This window comes from Chinchilla lanigera, unplaced genomic scaffold (assembly GCF_000276665.1).
Source record: "Chinchilla lanigera isolate Chin_1 unplaced genomic scaffold, ChiLan1.0 scaffold00012, whole genome shotgun sequence".
Taxonomy (NCBI): domain Eukaryota; kingdom Metazoa; phylum Chordata; class Mammalia; order Rodentia; family Chinchillidae; genus Chinchilla; species Chinchilla lanigera.
This window is the reverse complement of record NW_004955413.1, coordinates 376,308-396,338: the sequence shown is the minus strand read 5'-3', so window position 1 is coordinate 396,338 and position 20,031 is coordinate 376,308. Positions and strand designations below refer to the sequence as shown.

At 40.2% G+C, this 20,031-nt stretch overlaps 1 protein-coding gene and 1 pseudogene across 3 annotated transcripts in view; both read left to right on the top strand.

Annotated features, from left to right (window-relative positions):
• The window catches only part of Rprd2 (regulation of nuclear pre-mRNA domain containing 2), a gene marked incomplete in the record, with an annotated part of 98,920 nt that overhangs the window by 24,288 nt on the left and 54,601 nt on the right, over positions 1–20,031 (top strand).
• Positions 10,171–12,645, top strand: LOC102013402 (annotated as a pseudogene).

The window sequence follows — 20,031 nt, the reverse complement described above, 5'->3', positions numbered from 1 at the left end:
AAAAAAAAAAAAAAAAAAAAAAAGAGATCATGAAACTAAAAGATTTAAGAACCTTTACTTCATAAGGGTTGCACACCTGCAACCCCCGCCCTTGGGAGGCTGAGGCAGGAGGATTGCCACAAGTTTGAGGCCAGCCTAGGCACATAATGAATTCAAGGCCAGCCTGAAGTACATAGCAAGACCCTGTCTCAAAATAAAGCAAAAAATCCAAAATGCCCTTTACCAACTTTCTGCAATGTACACATCCATGGTTTTTCATCTTTTTTTTTGTTTGTTTTTTTTCCAGTACCAGGGATCGAACTCACGACCGTGCGCTTGCCAAGCAGGCGCTGTGCTGCTGAGCTAAATCCCCAGCCCCTTGTTTTTCATCTTAATACTGCAGCTGACCCAATGGTTTCCATACTTTATTTTATTAACAAGTTAGGGTTTTTCTTTTTTTGTTGTTGTTTTTTTTTTTTTGAGGTCATAAGCTTGCCAGCTTGTTATTTTGCAAAGGAAGGTGTAAAACTACACAACCATTTTTATAAATTACTACTTTACTAAAAAGGTTAATATTAATACCAAAAGTTGTAGAAAGGTGCTATTTCACAATAAAATATAAACCTTAAACTACATAAATTTACCTATGTAAAAAACTTGCCTTGATATCTTTGTCTTTTAAGTCTTTTTTGTTTTTTTTTTGGTTTTTCTCCGGTACCGGGAACCGAACTCGCGACCTTGCACTTGCCAGGCAGGCGCTTTTGCCGCTGAGCTAAATCCCCAGCCCTGTCTTTTAAGTCTTACCTTAAATGTCAGATACCTTCTCTTTTTTTCTAATGGTACTGGGAATTGTACCAAAAGCCTTTGTATCCCACCTCTCTGCCCCCTTTTTTTCATTATTTTGGGGTAAGGGTCTTGCTAAGTTGCCCAGATCGGGCTCAGACTTGTGATCCTCCTGCCTCAGCCTCCCAGAGTGCTGGGATTATAAATGTAGACTACCACACCTAGCTCAAATGTCATCTCTTCAGAGGCCGACCTCCTTAGGAAACCCTGCAACAGCTCCTCTCGAATCATTCTCTTATCTCCCTTTTCTTGCTGCCTATCATTCTCTTATCACAGCATCTTATTCTTCATAACTTTTTTCACTGTAAGGTACTGCCTTATTTGTTTTGTTTTGTTTTGTTTTGGTACTGGGAACTGGACTCAGGACCTTGTGCTTGCCAGGCAGGCCCTATGTTGCTGAGCTACACCCCAGCCATTTATTTGTTTACCACTACCCCTAGGAAAGCACATAAAACATAAAAAAATACTTAAATTAATGAATTTTTCTTAAATTTAACTCCAGACCACCCTTTGGGAATTACCTTCTTTTTTTTTTTTTTTTTGTCTTTTTGAGACAGGGTCTTGTTATGCGGTTCAGGATGGCCTTGAGCTCACTTTGTAGTCCAGGCTGGCCTCGAACTCACAGTGATCCTCCTGCCTCAGCCTCCTAAGTGCTGGGATTACAGGCGTGTGCCACCACGCCTGGCTTGAGAATTGTGCTTATAGAATGGTTAGTTGGTAGAGAACATGAGGGTTGCACTCAATAGATATTACAGTTGCTAGTTAACTTCTTTTGTTGTTTTTTTTTTTTTCTGGTACCGGGAATCGAACTCACAACCTTGTGCTTGCCAGGCAGGCACTGTGCCGCTGAGCTAAATCCCCAGCCCCAAGTTAACCTCTTAACGCATTTTAAATACACTCACCTTCTGGGTATGGTGGCACATGCCTGTAATCCCAGCACTTGGGAGGCTGCGACAGGAGGATCACTGTGAGTTCAAGGCCATCCTGGGTTACAAAGTGAGCTCCAGGCCACCCTGGACTGCATAGCGAGACCCTGTCCCCAAAAGACAAAAAACAAAAAAGAAACAAAAAGCCCCGCTCACTTTATTTGCTTGTTGGTGGGATTAAATAAAATAATTCAAAGTACTTTGTAAACTACCTAAGCCTTTAATCGCATTAATGAGTCAGGGTTGCAAATTGAAGCTCAACCTGAGAAATTTAGCAAGACCTTTTCTTAACATAAAAATGAAGAAGGACCAGAAATAGCCAGGTATGTTGGTGCACATCTGTAATCTCAGCACTCTGGGAGACTGAGGCAGGAGGATCTTAAGTTTGAGCCCAGCCTGGGCAACATAGTGGCTTATCAGACCCTGCCTCACAATAAAAATAAAAAGAGCTGGGAATGTAGCTCAGTGTGAGGTCCCTGGGTTCAATCCCCAGTTTCGTGTATGCGTCTCTCTCTCTCTGTCTCTGTCTCTCTCTGTCTCTCTCTCTCTGTCTCTCTCTCTCTGTCTCTCTCTCTCTGTCTCTCTCTCACACACACACACACACACACACACACACACACACACACACACACGCTTCAAATGTGGCTCAATGGCTTAGTGGTAGAGTGTTCTCCTGGATTAAGAGCTGGATTCAGTTCCAGGTAGTGTATATGCACACACACAAACATAAATGTTGTATCTTACTATTTAAAGTAGCTGCAATATCTGAATCTGGTATTACAATTATTAAAAATAAAGTATATTTGGGGAAATGTTAGAATGCGATTTTAATAATCTGACCAAATGACAAATGTGGTAGTGATGGAGAGGAAGGAAAGATCCAAGAGGTATTTAGAAAGTAGAAATTAGCTAGGCGTAGTGGCACAGCACTTGAGAGGCTGAGGCAGGAGGATCATCACAAGTTTGAGGCCAGCCTGAGCCACTTAGTGAGCTCAAGGCCAGCCAGAACTACAGAGGGAGACCCTGTCTCAAAAAAAAAAAAAAAAAGAAAAAATTAACAGAACTTAACTGACTAATGAGATGTCAAGGGGAGTTTAAAGGGAAGTTTGGAAAATGCATTTTGTGGATCTGTCTTGGTGGTAGGGAATTTTGGAGGAAGAGGTAGAGGTGATGAGAGCAGGTTGCAATATTATGAAGCTGGAGTGTCTGTAGGACATGTGAGAAGTGTTTAGTAGAGAATTAGGCTGGTACTGTTCACGATCTTCATACTGGCCGGTACTCATTGGCAGTTATGCACTTGATGCTGTGCAAGGCTTTTGTGTGTCTGTGTCACAGTCCTGACAACCAACCCCTTTTGAACAGAGAGGTGCTATTACTATCCTGTTGTACAGAAGGGGAAAGCAGTGTTTCGAAAGGGTCATTCAGGTGGACATCAGATATTTTATACAATGTTCTTTTTATTTTTTCCTCATTTTTTTGAGACAGGATCTGACTATATAGGCTGGCCTCAGACTTACTATGGAGCCCAGGCTGGCCTAGACTCACAGCGATTCTCCTGCCTCAGCCTCCAGAGTGCTAGGATTACAGTGTGCGCCACCACGCCCGGCTCAGATGAGACTATTGGGAAAGGGAAAAGTCATCAGTTGAAAGGTGTGAAATTATTTCCTGGAATGTAATGCTGAGAACAAGGTTGATGGGGAGGCTACAAGGAGCCCAACATGTGTAATTAAAGTCCTAGAAGGAAAGAACGGAGAACTGGCAGTATTTGAGGGATAAGGCTGAGAATTTGAAAATTAATGAAAGATAAAAATACAGAAAAGATAAGGTATGTAAAGTACGCTATATAAAAAGACATCTGCCCCTTGCTATACACTTTGTAGTTAAACTGGAGAAGGTCAAAATCAAAGATAAGCTTTTAAAAAGTAGTCAGCCAGGTATGGCTGTGTAGGTCTCTCATCTCAGCACTGGGGAGGCTAGGGCAGGAGTTCAAGGCCAACCTGGACTACAATAGTGAAACACTGTCTCAAGAAAACCAAACCAAAAGAAGACAAGACGGTGAGAGAGAGCAGATACATAGCTTTGATTTGATTTTTTTTTTTTTTTTTTTGAGAGACGGTGTCATGTAGTTCAGGCTGGCGTTTTTAGGTCAGGGGCTGGCCTCAAACTTTTGGCAATCTCTGACCTCAGCCTCCCCAGAGTGCTGGGATTACAGTGTGCCACCATACTTGGCACATAGGCACACATTTTTTAAGAACAAGTGCAAAATACAGATGTTTCCAGAAGGTAAAACTGGATACCAGCAGGTTTTCACTTAATGACCTTCAAAAAGATACATATATCCTGAAAAGGAAAATAATCCTAGAAGATCTAAATGAACTTCATGTATAAAATATTTAAGGGCCACGGATGTAGCTTAGTGGTAGAGCACTTGCTTAATATATTGAAGGTCCAGATAGGCATCGTGGTGCGTACCTGTAATCTCAGAACTGCATAGCAAGACCCTGTCTCAGAAAACAAACAAACAAACAAAATTGAAGGTTCTAGGTTCAATCACCTAGCATAGCAAAACAAAAAATGATAATGTTTAATTGGCAGAATTTTTTTTTTTAAAGCCAAAACTAGATAAATGACTGGCTAGCATATTGTAGGTAAAGAAGACTGTAATTTGAATTGAAAAATTTTAAGATTTTTTTTTTTCCAGGAAGGAAGGGGTATTTAAAATATTATTTAGATGGGCATGGTGACACACACCTATAATCCCAGCACTTGGGAGGTTGAAGCAGGAGGATCACTGAGAGTTCAAAGCCAGCCCCGGCTACATATCTATATAGTGAGACCCTGTCTCAAAAACCACCCCTCAAAATTTTTTTTAATTTAAATGCTGAGTCACAGTGATACATACCTGTAGCCACCAAGTACTTGGGAGGTAGACAAAGGAAGATTGCTTGAACCAGGAATTTTTTTGGCCTGTATAGTTTAGCAAGAGATCATCTCAAGAGGAAAGAAAAAGGTATTTGAGACTTTGTTATGTATATCTTCATGACAAATCTTCAAAAGTAGCTGCTAAATGAATACAAATAGAATATGTAACCTCTGGCCACTAGAAGACGGGAGAGAGAATTAAAAAGCAACATTTCCCAAAGGAGCAAGAAAAGAGACTAGAGAACTATATAAAGCATAGAGAAACACAGGCCAGATAGAAAGCACAGCATAAGATGATGATAGAAACATGTTTGAATATATTAATCAAAATAAAATGCAAGCATAGTAACACTATCTAATTAAAAGACAGATCTGGGGCCAGGGATGTAGCTCATTGGCACAGCGCCTCCATAGCAAGCACGAGGTTGTGAGTTCAATTTCCAGTACCAAAAAAAAAAAAAAGACAGAGATGGTCAGTATAGGTGTTAGTTTTAAAAATCTAACTATACATGTCTAAAATGGAAATTTTATTTTATTTTGGTTTTTTGTCTTTTTGAGACAGGGTCTCGCTATGCAGTTCAGGCTGGCCTTAAAATGGAAGTTTTAGACATAGAAGGCAATTACTAACAAAAAGGAATAAAAACACCATTGTGGTAGCTGTAGGAATAACAGATAAATAAGACTTTATGACAAAAAAATTATTATAGATAAGAGGGTTCTTAAAACAACAGAAGGTCAAATCACTATAAGAAGATAAAACAGCTGGGCATGGTGGCGCACGCCTGTAATCCCAGCATCAAGAGGCTGAGGCAGGAGGATCGTTGTGAGTTTGAGACCAGCCTGGGCTACAAAGCGAGCTCAAGGCCAGCCTGAACTACATGGCGAGACCCTGTCTCAAAAAGACCAAAAAAAAAAAAAAAGAAGATACAGTAGCTGTAAATTTGTATTCACTTGATAAGGGCAATAATAGAGAAAGCAAACATTGTGTGCTTTTTTTTTTTTTTGAGACAGGTTAGCGCAGCATAGCACAGGCTAGCAATGCAGCATAGCACAGCATAGTTCAAACTCACTGTGCAGCCCAAGCTGGCCTCTAATTTGGGATCCTTGTCTCATGGCCTCCCAAGAGCTGGGATTATAGATGTGCACTTCACCCTTCTTGTATATGCTTTTTTCCTCCCAGTACTGACAAAACCAGGGCCTTTGCACTGAGCCACCTAAGCCCTTTTACTTACTATTTTGAGATAGGGTCTTGCCAAATTGCTTAAGCTGGCCTTGAACTTGTAGTCCTCCTGCTCAGTCTCCAAAGTAGCTGGGATTACAGGTATAAGCCACTATACTTGCTGGTATACTTAAAGGAGAATTTGCAGCTCCATTATCCTAGTGGGAGAATTAAATCTAGCTTTTTTTTTTTTTTTTGTCTTTTTGAGACAGGGTCTCGCTATGCAGTTCAGGCTGGTCTTGAGCTCACTTTTTAGCCCAGGCTGGTCTCAAACTCACAGTGATCCTCCTGCCTCAGCCTTCTGAGTGCTGGGATTACAGGCGTGCGCCACCACGCCTGGCTAAATCTAGCTCTTAATTATTGATAGTTTAAGCAGATACAAATATAAAAGTTTATAAAATGTGTATTATAACACATTTGATTTCATGGACTCAAAAATCTTGTGCTTTAAAACTAGAAAATGTGCATTCATGAATGAAGACTATATAAACCAATTAATAATGTATGCTGTCTACTAATGCAAGATTTATGCCAAGCATGATGATACACACCTGTAATCCTAGCACTCTGGAGACTGAGGCAGGAGGATCTCCATGAGTTTGAGGCCAGTCTCAGCTACATCAGTGAGCTCAAGGCCACCTTGGACTACATAGTGAGACCCTATCACCAAAAAAAAAAAAAGATTCAAATAGTTCGAAATATTCTGTATCATACAGCTCCATGTTAGGTTTTTTTTGGAAGGTTGGATTCTGAAGATTGAACCCAGTGCTTTTGCACAGAGCTACATTCCCCAGCCCTGTTTAAAATTTTTAAATTTCGAGACAGAGTCCTGCTAAGTTACCGAGTTTCCCGGGCTGGGCTCAAACTTGTGATTTTCTTGCATTAGCCTCCGAGTGCTGGGATTACAGGTGTGTTACCACATGTGCTTCAGATCCATATCATTTAACTATAGTACTTAGAAGTCAGAACTTAGAAGTTAATAGCAAAACCAAAAAATTCTACTTGGAAAATTAAAATACGCATTTGCAAAGAACTCATGGACCAAAGAAGAAATTGAAATATCAAAATACATAGCACTGAACAATAACAATACTACACACCAAAACCAGTGTTATTTTATTGAGTACCTAGCATGTGCCACTTAGTATCCATCCATGAATACACTAAGATTTCAGACATTGTTGGGCTAACATTTGATAAGGAAGTGGGACAGACAGTAAACAGTGAAAAGGTTGATAATCTAGTGTGATAAAAGATGAAAAAGTTTCAGGGGAAAGAGTTTAAAAAAGTAAGGTGAAGCACATTGGAGTTCATGGTGGGAATGGATTTGGTAGACAGAGTATAGTACAGGTTGAGTATTCCTAATCTGAAAATTCAGAATGCTTTGAAATCTGAAACTCTTCTGGTTCCAAGGATTTCAGGTAAAAGACACAAAATTACAATGCATTAAAAGAAACAGTTAAAATGGGCTTTAGTGAGAAGTAAGAGCTGAGTGCAGTCCTGAAAATACTGCAAGTTAATTAGGTAGATATTGAGAGGAAACTCATTTTGCAGCTCAGGCTGGCCTCAACTCCCCAGCCATCCTCTTGCCCCAGCCTCCCAAATGCTGGGATTATGGGCATGCACCACCACGCCTGACTTAAGGTCTTTTACCTTTTACACAGAGAGGAGTAATTCTTGCAGAGTTGTTTTGTTGTTTTATTATGTTTTTGTGTGTGGTCCTAGGGACCAAACCTGAGGCCTCACACTGGTTAAACATGTGATCTGTCACTGAACCACACCCCCAAGCCCTGTACCTATTATAAGAATATGTAATAGATGAGAGACAATGGTGGCTTAGAGAGATGTGACAAAAATAGTAGTGATGAGAAATGAATTGGTTCTGGAGATGTATATGTGCATTTATATTTAAATATATATATGTGTATGTATGAATATTTCTAGAATTTGTGTGTCACCGTTGCATGGAGGCTGTGAGTAATGCTTTTTTTTTTTGGTACCGGGAATCAAACGAGCTTGTTGGGTAGAATCAAACGAATCAAATGGTGCTGCTGAGCTATATCCCCAGCTCAGACAATGCTGATCTTTTCAGTATTATTCCAGTTTTAGTATATGTTCTGCTGAAGCAAGCACAGTTTCTGGGTTTTTTAAAATTTTATTTTGAGACAGGGTCTTGCCGTGTAGTGCAGGCTGGCCCTGAACTCGCTTATGTAACCCAGGCTGGCCTCAAACTCATGGAGATCCTCCTGCCTCAGCCTCCTCAATGCCGGGATTACAGGCGTGCGCCACGACACTTGGCTCTGGATGTATTTTGAAGATAGAGCAGATGGCTGACAGATTGATCTAGAGTACAGAACAAGAGAGGAATCAAAGATAATTCCAAATTGAGGCCTGAGTGATCGGAGAATGTACGTGTCATTAACTAAATGGCAAAGGCTTCAAAGGAACAAGGTTTTTGGAAAATCAAGAGTTTGATTTGAGTCAGGTGGATAGGTAGAGGTAGATGCATGAGTCTTGAATTAGTAGCCGATGTCTGGGCTAGGATACGGTAAAGCATATGGGCTTTGAAATGCAAGAGTCTGAAAATTAAAGAGCTAAGCACACTTGTAAAAAGGTAGACAAACACCAACAGAATAAACCCAAGGAAGATTGAAGAAAGGAAGAGATAAAAATAAAGAGGAAAGAATTAATGTATATGTATATATGTATTTAAATATAAAGAATTAAACACAAAGGACAAATAATAAAGATTAGCAAAGTTGAAATATGATTCTTCAAAACTGGGTGTGGTGGCACATGCCTGTAATCCCAGTACTCCAGAGGCTGAGACAGGAGGATTGTTTTGAGTTCCAAGGCAGTCTGGGAGTTCACAGTGAGTTCAAGTCCAGCCTCGAATAGAGTAAGGCCCTGTCTCAAAACACAAACAAACAATAACAACAACAGAAAGATAAATTTATGTCAGGATTAGTTAATAGCCAGGCATGTTGACATACACCTGTAATGTAATCCAGCACTATGGCAACCTGAGGTAAAAAGATCTGAAGTTCAAGCCCAGCCTGGGAATTTAGCAAGAACCTATCTCAGAATTTGTTTTTTGGGTTTTTTTTTGTGTTTTTTGTGGTTTTTTTTTTTTTTTTTTTGGCTTTTTGAGACAGGGTCTCACTATGCAGTTCAAGTTGGTCTTGAGCTCACTTTATAGCCCAGGCTGGTCTCGAACTCAAAGGTCCTCCTGCCTCAGCCTCCCGAATGCTAAGATTACAGGCATGCGCCACCATACCCGGCTATCTCAGAATTTGAAAATCAAGACTGTGGCTCTAGCTCAGTGTGAAGGCCTTGGATTTAATCCTCAGCATGGGGATGAAGGGAAAGCCAGGAGAAATTCTGCATAGTTCTGTAAAGACTAACCGTATTGAACCAGTAGTCTACATACTCTTCCTATGAAGAAAGCACAGTATAGCTAAGAAATACATTAAAGAAGATGTCGTGCTGCAGAGTGGAAAAAAGAAAACACTAGGCTCGTGGAACATGGCTTCAGCAGTAGAGAAATAGCTTGAATATGATTTGTCTCGGGGCTGGGGATTTAGCTCAGCGGCAAAAGTGCCTGCTTGGCAAGCGCAAGGTCGTGAGTTCGGTTCCCAGTACCGGAGAAAAACCAAAAAAAAAAAAGATCTGTCTCTTGCTGTAATGTAGTGGGCACTATATAGTGTTTCCAGTGTGGTGTGCTTGCCAGAAATGTCTAACCCGCATCTACTCTTGAAAACACAGACAACTGTACCTGCTATGGGGGGACATGCTTGGGATCCTAGTATTCAAAAACAAAAACAAAACCACAAGCAAACAAATAAAAACTGAGGATGCTAATAGGATTTATATTGCAAATTGAAGACATTAAAATTGTTACTATCGGTGCCTGTCTTCAAGGTGCAACCCGCCACCTGGAGCCCCATTGCTCGCACTCCTGGCTGCCTGGCCAGCGCCTGCGTTGCACAGCTTTTGCCCAAGCCTTGAGACCTAGTAAGCAGCATTTGCCTGTTCTTCTGGTGTAACTAGTTTTAATGGCTGGGAATAAAGGAAGAAGATGTGCTGCCTATACCTTTAATATTTTTTTTAATTTTTTAATTTTTTAAAATTTTTTGTCTTTTTGAGACAAGGTCTCACTGTGCAGTTCAGGCTGGCTTTGAGCTTACTTTGTAGCCCAGGCTGGTCTCGAATTTGCAGTGATCCTCCTGTTTCAGCCTCCTGAGTCCTGAGATTACAGGCGTGTGCCACCCCCCCCCACCCCCCGGCTGTACCTTTAATATTGAGGCTGTTGGGTTTGGCAAAGGTGAAAAGTTACCTGATGTCATGTTTCCTTAGGATAGAGAGGATAAGCCAATGCCACTGAAAACAGGAGAAAGTGAAGATTACATGCTGGCCTTGCAACAGGGATTGAGAGAAACAATGAAAACCTTATTTTATTAAAAAAGCTGAGGAAAAACCAGATATTGAAAGGTACAGTAAAAAATACGTGCAGGTGTACAAAGAAGAGTCGATACCAGATTGGATAAGACTCCCAAGATGATGCCGAGGAAAAAATGGAGAAAAGCAGACCCAAAATCCAAAAATGCACAAGGTGCAGACAGTCTCTTCACTCATTAATACTGCAGATGTGTTGAAATAATTGAGGAATTGGAAAAGAGGGATGATGGCAAAAAATCAGATGAGAAAAATGAAGAGGAAGAAGGAAGCAAAGAAAAAAGTAGAGAAAGTGATGATGACAACGATGATGATGATGCAGAACAGGAAGACTACAGTGAAGAAGAGGAAAAAGACATCAACTCATACTTTGAAGACGGAGATGATTTTGGTGCTGACAGCGATGACAACATGGATGAAGCAACCTATTAGCCATGAAATTTCTCAGAACAGGTTTTATAATTCGCCTTCTGAGTACTTGGACAAACTGGATTTGTTTTGTTACTGATAAGGAATGAGTACCTATTTTGTCTGTTTTGCTAGACAAATACTTGGTACCAAAATATGTAAAACTACTTTGAGTTTATACATTAGTTACCTTATAAACTAGTCTCTGTTCTGACTTTCCTCTTAAGTATCTCTGCCATCCCTCTTATGTCTGCTAGTAGAGTTGTGAAAAACTTGTATTTGAATGTGCCTCAAGCTTTTGCATCTCTTAACCGATAGATCCATACTTCAACAAATCATTTTTCTTTAACTGCTGATCTTTTCTAAAGATTATTATGACTCACATTGGCTTTCTATAATGTACAAAAGTTGACAATACAGCACATAGAGAACTTTAAAATCAGACTTGAAAATTACTTTTTTGCTTTTACATGGAATGTACTATACTACTACATTATGACTACAGAAACTTATCTGACCTCTAACAAATGCAAACTTAAGAGATGAAAAGTTTTGTGATCACAAATATTCACACAGGGAAAGATGTCCACGTGAGCTATGTAAATTTCACAGTCTACATCTCATTATGAAGAGTTTTCATGTTGGATGAATGTAATACTTTGATTTGGGGCTACTTCAAACCATGCAGTATATGTGATCTTGCTGTAATAAGTTTGACATCTTCAAATAGTTAAGTTTATGAAAAGTAAGACTGTGACATCTTGTTTACTGTTGTACTTTATAGCAGTGTGGACTAAATTCAGTTATATCAGTTTCACAGTATGAACTTGGTGAAGGGCAGGGGCCTGTGTTGGTTCACAGGCCTCATGCGCTGTACAGTTGGTTATATAACACAGAGTGAACTCAGGTCATTTTGAAATTAAGATTAATCCTTTATTTAATTTAAAAGCTAGCTCCCCTTCCATTTCATATTTTGGGGAGAAAATACCTAGAAACCTCAGCCTTCAATAGAACTGAAAATGCCAAAGATTTTCAAAAAAATTCATATTATATATTTCAAAAACAACTTACTAATATTACATACTAAAATAAACATATTTTTCTCTTTGGGAAGATATCACCATCTGCCTGAGCACTAGAGCACTAAATTCTATTTCTACCTATAGTATTAAATTCCACCTTGAGACTGAACATGGTTAGGTTTCTGTGCCTTAGTTTCTCCACTTAGAAAGTTTCCTGTAAAAGTTTTTAAACACTCACCAGAATTTCACCTTATGTACATTCTCTTTGCTTATAGAAATGAACAGGTCTTAAATTTGGTTCTTCTAGTCAGTCATAGCTGTAACTGAAAACAGTTTTAAGAAACATGTTTTCCTCATAAAATATATTATTTTAATCAGATTTCCCATCTTGTTAGTTGTAGGGAAAATTGGAGAAAATTTGTTTTGTGATTTTGCAATATGATTGTCTCAGGAAAAAGATCACTTTCAATAGCAATATTTCCTCAAATAGTTCTAGATGGGTCGGAGCTTCATCTTATTAGTTTAGTGCTATATTCGTTATATATGACTCCTTGTTTAAAGAATTTTATCAGACTTCAAGGCTCTAAACTGAAATAAAGTCTTCAAGCTGCAATATACTAAGAATAAAAACTTCACATGAAAGTTTTCAGTAATAATGGCAGAGTTGTCATTTGGGAATGATAATGAAGTTTTATTCTTCTCCTTTTTTTTTTTTTTTCTGTGTGGTACCGGGGATCGAACTCATGACTTTGTGCTTGCCAGGCAGGCACTTATGCCACTGAGCTATATCCCCAAGCCTCCTGAAGTTTTATTCTTATGGCCGATTTGGTATCACAGTCAAGTACTACTGTTTAGTTCATAGGAATCTTATCTCCACAGGGTTTTTTTTTTTTTTTTTTTTTTTTTTTTTGAGATGGTTGTCTTTTTTGAGATGGTTTCTCTATGCAGTTCAGGCTGGCCTTGAAGTCACTTTGTAGCCCAGGCTGGCCTCAAACTCACAGCAATCCTCCTGCCTCAGCCTCCGGAGTGCTGGGATTACAGGCATGTACCACCACCATGCCCAGATCCACACTGTTTTCTTGCTTTATTACAGGTCTGTCGATAACTACTTGAATCAAGCACATACACTGAAGATAAGTTCGTTCTTTCCCTATGTTTGAAGCCACTTTCACTGGAATAGTCTTGCATATTGTAGGGCAGTCCCCTTGGGCAATGATTAACCCTCAGAGGCCTCAGCTAGGTGTATTCTTTTCTCCTTTTGGAAGATCTTGTTATAATTTTAAATATACAAATTGCGAGGAAAGAACCTGCAGGTAGTTTTATTTACTAGCATAAACTAAACCTTATTTTTCTGGCTTAAGATTTGATGCTGTAAAGTTACTACATAGGAAACTAAACAATATTTTGCAGTGATAGTTTCTTTATATATGGAAAAGTATTTATTGGTGAAGCATCTTTAAAATTGTTAAACAAAACTGGTTGCTGTAATTTTTTCTTTTGTATTTGTTTACACATTAAATTCTTTCAATATTAAAATAAAAGTATTACCATCATTCCATGAAGATATTCTAATAACTAGAAAAGTAGGAAGAAGATAATAAAGAAAAGTCTTTAATTTGGATATATTTTTCTTTAGGATAATGAAGTATGTCCTTATTTTTCTCATTTCCCTGAAAACAAGTGGAAATTTCATCACAATCCAAAGCTGAATTTGGCATCTAGTGCAACAGGCCACACTGTTTCTTTTAAGTTGTGTATGTGTGTGTGTATGTGTGTGTGTGTGTTGAGACTGGCCTTGAACTTACTGTGTAGCCTAAGCTGGCCTTGAGCTTGCACTGTCTGACAGAAAGGCAAAGATCTTCAGTGCAAGAGTCTGAGTGCTGAACCCCAGTAACAGTGTGTGATGTATTTCAGCATGTTTGGTAGTCAGTATGCATATGTGTTGTTACTAGATAGACGGAGAGAAAAAGGGAGGGTAGAGGGCCTATGAAAACTGGTTAGCTGATATTGTTATAAAAGCTTTAAAGCTAGGCATGGGGATGGGGATTTAGCTCAGCGGCAAAGCGCCTGCCTGGCAAGCGCAAGGTCGTGAGTTCAGTTCCTGGTACCGGAGAAAAACCAAAAAAAAAGAAAAGAAAAAGGTAGGCATGATGGCACACACTTGTAATCCCAGCATTCAGGAGGCTGAGGCAGGAGGATCATCGCTAGTTTGAGGACCTCCTGTGTCTATTCAAAATGTTTACCTTTCACGGTCCTATTGACTTTGGGAAAGAGCCAGAATAATGTAAATAAGGTGGACGAGGAGTATATTTTGGACAGAAATTACTGTACTAGAAGCACAGTGTGTGACATGAGTGTTGTCATAATGAAGGATGAAAACATTTGCGCATTTCTCAAGCTGTTTTCTATGCACATTATTTGTTAATCCCTCTAATAAACCCTTATAATATTCAGAGTTCACCATAGTCTTCCTGGGAATAAACCCAGCTCTCACTGTTTTTTCAGGGTCCAAAAAACCACATCACTTTGATCTTGGATCTTGATTGACATAGTTTATTTTTTTATTTTCATTTTTGCACAAGGAGAACTGGTTGATTTCCATTGAGAATTCTGAACCTTGGCCTTAGGATCATAACCATAGATCCAAATTTCATTTTCTGCAGTGACATTTCTTTAAAAGCTGAAATCTGAAGTGGCATGATCTCAAAACAAAATTTTATGATAGTGTATTGATTTTGGTCCATGATTTACAGCATACTTTATTTTTTATTTTATTTTATTTTAAAGAGTAAAAGAAGGATAACATAATAATAGGGGGGGCTTACCAAACTGCAGACAAAGTGGTAGGAAATTATCAATGGTTATTGTTTTACATATTGTTATCTACAAGATAGTTTCTCAGGAAAACAAATAGACAAATAATAGTGAATTAGAGACAAAAGAGGTAGGAGATTATCAGTAGTTGTACTATACTTTGGTATCTTCAAAGTGGCTTCTAAAGAAAATAAATAGAGCTATACATGAGTGACCTATTGAATGATCATTAATTATTCTCAATGGTTGTTGTAGGAAACACATAATAATAAACATGCATTCATTTATGAAATAGGATAGGAACAATACAAACATTACAGAGTTATGGATAGATTAGTAGGAAAATATCAATGGCTGCTGTAATACATGGTGGTATCTTCAAAGTGGTTTCTCAGGAAGACAGAGATACGCAAGAAGGATCTAACAAGTAGTTACAGCCTAAGGGTTGTCAAAAATCAAGTGAGGCATCTGGGGCGAAAGCCATTTTTTGTAGCGTTTTCTCTCCAGCCTCCCATCGCATTGGGACCCCACAACCGGTTAGTGTCCTCTCCCCAACTGTCAGCACAGGCAGCAGGAATCCTGCTGCAGACTTCTCTGGAGCTGCACCACAGCCTGTACTGTCAGGGGAAGAATGGCTTCCAGGGAGTCTCTGCAGGTATTGTGCAAGGTCCTCCTGGTTTACAGCTTCCGAGCAGCTCTCATGACTCCAGTCCACAGGACTTCTTTTTTTTTGGTTTTTCTCCGGTAACGGGAACCGAACTCACGACCTTGCGCTTGCCAGGCAGGCGCTTTGCCGCTGAGCTAAATCCCCAGCCCCATCCACAGGACTTCTTACTCCTCGGGCTTAGTCTGCATTCTCATGTTCTCCGAGTCCTTGTTCAGCAGCTGCTCCTCCACTGACTCGGGACCTTTCTGGTTCTCAATGGCAGGAACAAGAGTGGCCCGTTGTATGGCATATATTCCCAGGGGTTTCTCCATGTTTGAATGATTAACACATGTCCATGGGGGGGCATCTGCAGCTGGTGCATGGTGGGCCAATTGTGTCATTGTTTCTCTGTGTCATGGTAGTTCTCAATTGAGCGGCGGCAGCTGGCCTAAGGGCCGACGCCCAACAGCGTTCACTGCTGCGTGGCTCCCCCTTCACTGGGGGCCCTCCTTCCAGGGGCCTATGAGGCAGTGAGCGAGCCAGCCGGAAGACTGGCGCTCCCTGCCTGTGGCCCCCCGTGCACCTGGGCCCCTCCTTCCGGGCGCCTACAAGGCAGGAATCAAGCCGGCCGGAAGCTACAGCATACTTTAAAACACATCTTCTGTCAGCCATAGCACTTACTGACTGACTGTACCGAACATGCTGAAACATGTCATGTGCTGTTACTAAGGTTCAGCACTCAGCCTCTTGGCATTGATGGTCTTTGCCTTTCTGTTGGATAGAGCTTGGCAGCAGCATATTTTGTTTTTTGAGACAGGGACTCTCTGTGTAGTTCAGACTGGCCTTGAACTCACTATGTAGCCTAGGCTGGCCTCAAACTTGCAACAATCCTCCTGGCTCAGCCAGCCTCCTGAGTGCTGGGGTTACAGGCATGCTGCACCACAACTGGCTTCATATTTTTTGATTACACTTTGTACATATTGAAAGGCAAGTTTAGCTAGCCCAAGTTAGCACTATGGGAGCGGGAAAATAAATAAAAGATTACTATGTTTTCATAGAGTTTACAATCTAACCAAGGAAAAACTAATGTATAAAATGTTAACATTAAACATAAGAGCACCAGCATTTGGGGAGGCTGATGCAGGAGGATCACAAATTTGAGCCCAGCCTGGGTGATTTGGCAGGACCCTATCTCAAAATTTTAAAATGAACAAATTTTTTGGTCTTTTTAGACAGGGTCTTGCTATGCAGTTCAGGCTGACCTCGAGGTCATTTTGTACCACAGGTTGGTCTTGAACTTGCGACGATCTTCCTGCCTCAGCCTCCCAAGTGCTGGGATCACAGATGTGTGCCGCCATGCCTGGCTAAAATGAACAAACTTATTGGAGATGTAATTCAGTGCAAAGGCCCTGAGTTTAATCCCTTGTGCCAGAAACAAACCCAAAAACAAAAACAAGGAAAAAACACACGCACACACATAAAACTAGTATGAGATTAAGTAGTTTCAGGAGCTTTCATTGAAGACCAGAGGTTTAACTTGGAATTTGAGATGAGAGTACAAATGAATAGAAGAATAGTAAGGAAATTTTAGTTGGAATATTTTTTTTTTCTTTTTTTTGGCTATTACTGTTTAGAATTTTTAAAAATTTTTTTTGGAATAATTTTTTTAAAATCCCAGAATAAACATTTTAGCTGCATGTTAAACCAACATCTGAGTCATGCATGAAGAGCTTTGGTTACAACCAATTTGTAGAACATTTTGGTGGCATGCCTATAGTCCCAGAATTTGGGAGGCTGAGGGCAGGAGGATCCAAAGCTGGAGGCCGTAAAAAACAAAACAAAACGAAAATAAAGTTGGAGGCCACCCTGGGCTACATAGTGAGATCCCATATCCAAAAATGAAAAAACTGGTGGTGAGCAGGCATCGTGGTTGTACATGCCCTTAGTCCCAGGAGGATTTCTGCATGTTCAAGGCCAGCAGCCTAAACTGTATATAGCAAGACCCTGTCTCAAAAAACCAAAAAGAAGGAAAGAAAGGGTAGTTACGTGGTTGAATTATTATGTATGTGCATAGTATGTACTAGTAGGCATAGTCATCAGGTATAAGCAATGAAGCTGTTCATATAAATCTCTATACTTAGTAGTACTACAGGCAGACCAGACATTTCTGAGGTCTGCTGAAAGCAGTTGCCTTGATACTTTTTTTTTTTTCCCTTGATACTTAACACTTCTTTGAACACTAGGGTTCCCAAGCAATTGGACCTGACTGGCAGCCTAGATGTTTCATGAGCCTAGAGATTAGGAATGGAACAAGGGCGTCCAGGTTTTGGATTTGGAAGAGCTTGGAATCATAATAAAGCTGCCTTTCCTCCCATTTTCAAACACCACTGTTAGAGAACAAACTGTTGTTATACATATTTTAATTTAATCTGATTGAAACTTTCTCATTTTTTTCTTCCCTTTGGTTTTTTGTTTGTTTTTTATTTGTTTTGTTTTTGGTTTTGAGACAGGCCATCTAGTTCAGAGCAGCCTTGAACTCACTATGTAGCCCAGGCTGGGTTTATTTATTTATTTTTTTTGGTTTGTTTTTTTCTGGTACTAGGAATCGAACTCACAGTGTTGCGCTTGCCAGGCAGGCGCTGTGCTGCTGAGCTAAATCCCCAGCCCCAAAGAAATTAGGCACATGGTAGAGTGTTGAGCCCTTGGATTAACCAGCTGTGATGTAGATTTTTTGGGTTTTCGTTGTTTTTTTTTTTTTTGTTTTTTTTTTGGGGGGGGGGGGTATGATTCCCGCCCCCCAGCTCCCGTAATGGGAATCGAACTAACGACCTTGGGCTTGCCAGGCAGGTGCTGTGCTGCTAAGCTAAATCCCCAGCCCCCCAGGCTGGGTTTAAACTCCAGGTGATCAATCCTCCTGCCTCACCCTCTTGATCCTGGGATTACAGGCTTGCCACCACACCTGGCTCTTTTTTGTTTGTTTACTTTTTTGAGATGGTGTCATTGTTGTTCAGGCTGGCCTTGAACTCACTATAAATTCAGGCTAGTCTGGAACTCAGTGATTCTCCTGCCTCAATCTCCTGAGTACTGGGATTACAGGCACGGGCCACCTCACCTGGCAACTTTCTCTCATTCTTACTTGACATGTACTAGCTGAGAAAGAAAGATTTGGGAAAACAGCTAATGCAAGTAAAATATTTGGCTTGTTCTCTAAAGGGTGATACAAACAGATGTTTTACACAGACACATACACACACACACACACACACACACACACACACTTTTTTCCTAGAAGTATAAATTTCTCCTTTTTCCTCCCTCAGCCCCTCTCCCTCTGTCCCCCACCCTTCTCTGTTTCTGTCCCTTCCCCTTCCCTTCCTTTCCCTCAAGTGCTGTCTCTGTCTATCTCTGTCTGTCTGTCTCTCACTCACTCACTCACTCACTCACTCACTCACTCACTCACTCACTCTGTAATCCAGGGTGGAGTTAAACTCCCTGTGTAGCCCAGGCTGGCCTCAAACTTGGAATCCTTCTGCCTCAGTGACTCTCAAGTGCTATCTAGAAGCCTTTTGAGCTGTTAATCACAGAGACATATGTAATTTTAGTCAAGGTCATGACTCGGTTAGTTTTTGAGGTAGAATTTGAACTCTTGCTTTTCTGATTCCAGTTTCTGTTTTCTATTATACCAACCTGAAAGGAATCAGAATTCTAATTTTGTGGGCTTAGCTGGGCGTGGTTGTGCATGCCTGTAATCCCAGCACTTTGGAGGCTGAGGTAGAAGGATTGTTGTGAGTTCGAGACCAGTCTGGGGTACAAAGTGAGCTCAAGGCCGGCCTGAACTGCACAGTGAGACCCTGTCTCAAAAAGACCAAAAAAAAAAAAAAAAAGCTAATTATGTGGGTTTGTGACAAGACTATTCTTAATTCCTAAGGTTGGACAGATTTCATTATATATTTGGTATTCTCTTCACTAGCATTGTTTGTTTGTTTGTTTTTGAGGCAAAGTTTGCTGTGCAGTTCAGGCTGGCCCTGAACTCACTTTGTAGCCCAGCCTGGCCTTGAGCATGTAACAATCCTCCTGCCTCAGCCTCCTAAGTACTGGGATCACAGGTGTGCACCACCATACCTGGCCAGTATTTTTGTATTAGTGGAACTATGTCAAATTAGGAAAAATATTATAGTAGAGCCTTCGGGAAAGTGTTGAAAACTGTAATGTAGACTTCTAGTAGATAGACTTACAGTAAAAGAATGCCATTTTTTCATCCTACATCATTGCTTGATATAACCTAGAGCTACCCCAAAATGTTTGGTTGGTAATTGATAGCAGAGGGAAGCAGGTAGTTTGGGGTGGGGTGGAGTGGGAGTGCAACCTAGATGAGGGAGATTTTAGAAGGAGATCAGCTGGTTTTCATTTATCCAATAGAAATATTTATTGTATACCTGCTAAATATTTTATGGTCATTGAAGTATAAAGTCGCCATCTTTAGGGATCTCATGGTTGGGTGGGAAGATGTTAGATAAAAGGGTATTTTCAGCTTGTGGATAAAATGTAGCGTGTCTCTATGCAATGTCTTTTTAACAGTATTATGGGAGGACTTAAAATATAGCAGCATGGTGATATTTTCTTTTTAATTTTTAATATATTATTTTGAGTAAGTAAATTCATACCCAAGGTAAGTTCCAAGAAGTGTGCAGCAAAAATGAATTCCTTCTGTCATCATTTTTTTTTGTCTTTTTGAGACAGAGTCTCCCTATGCAGTTCAGGCTGACCTTGAGTTCACTTTGTAGCCCAAGCTGGCCT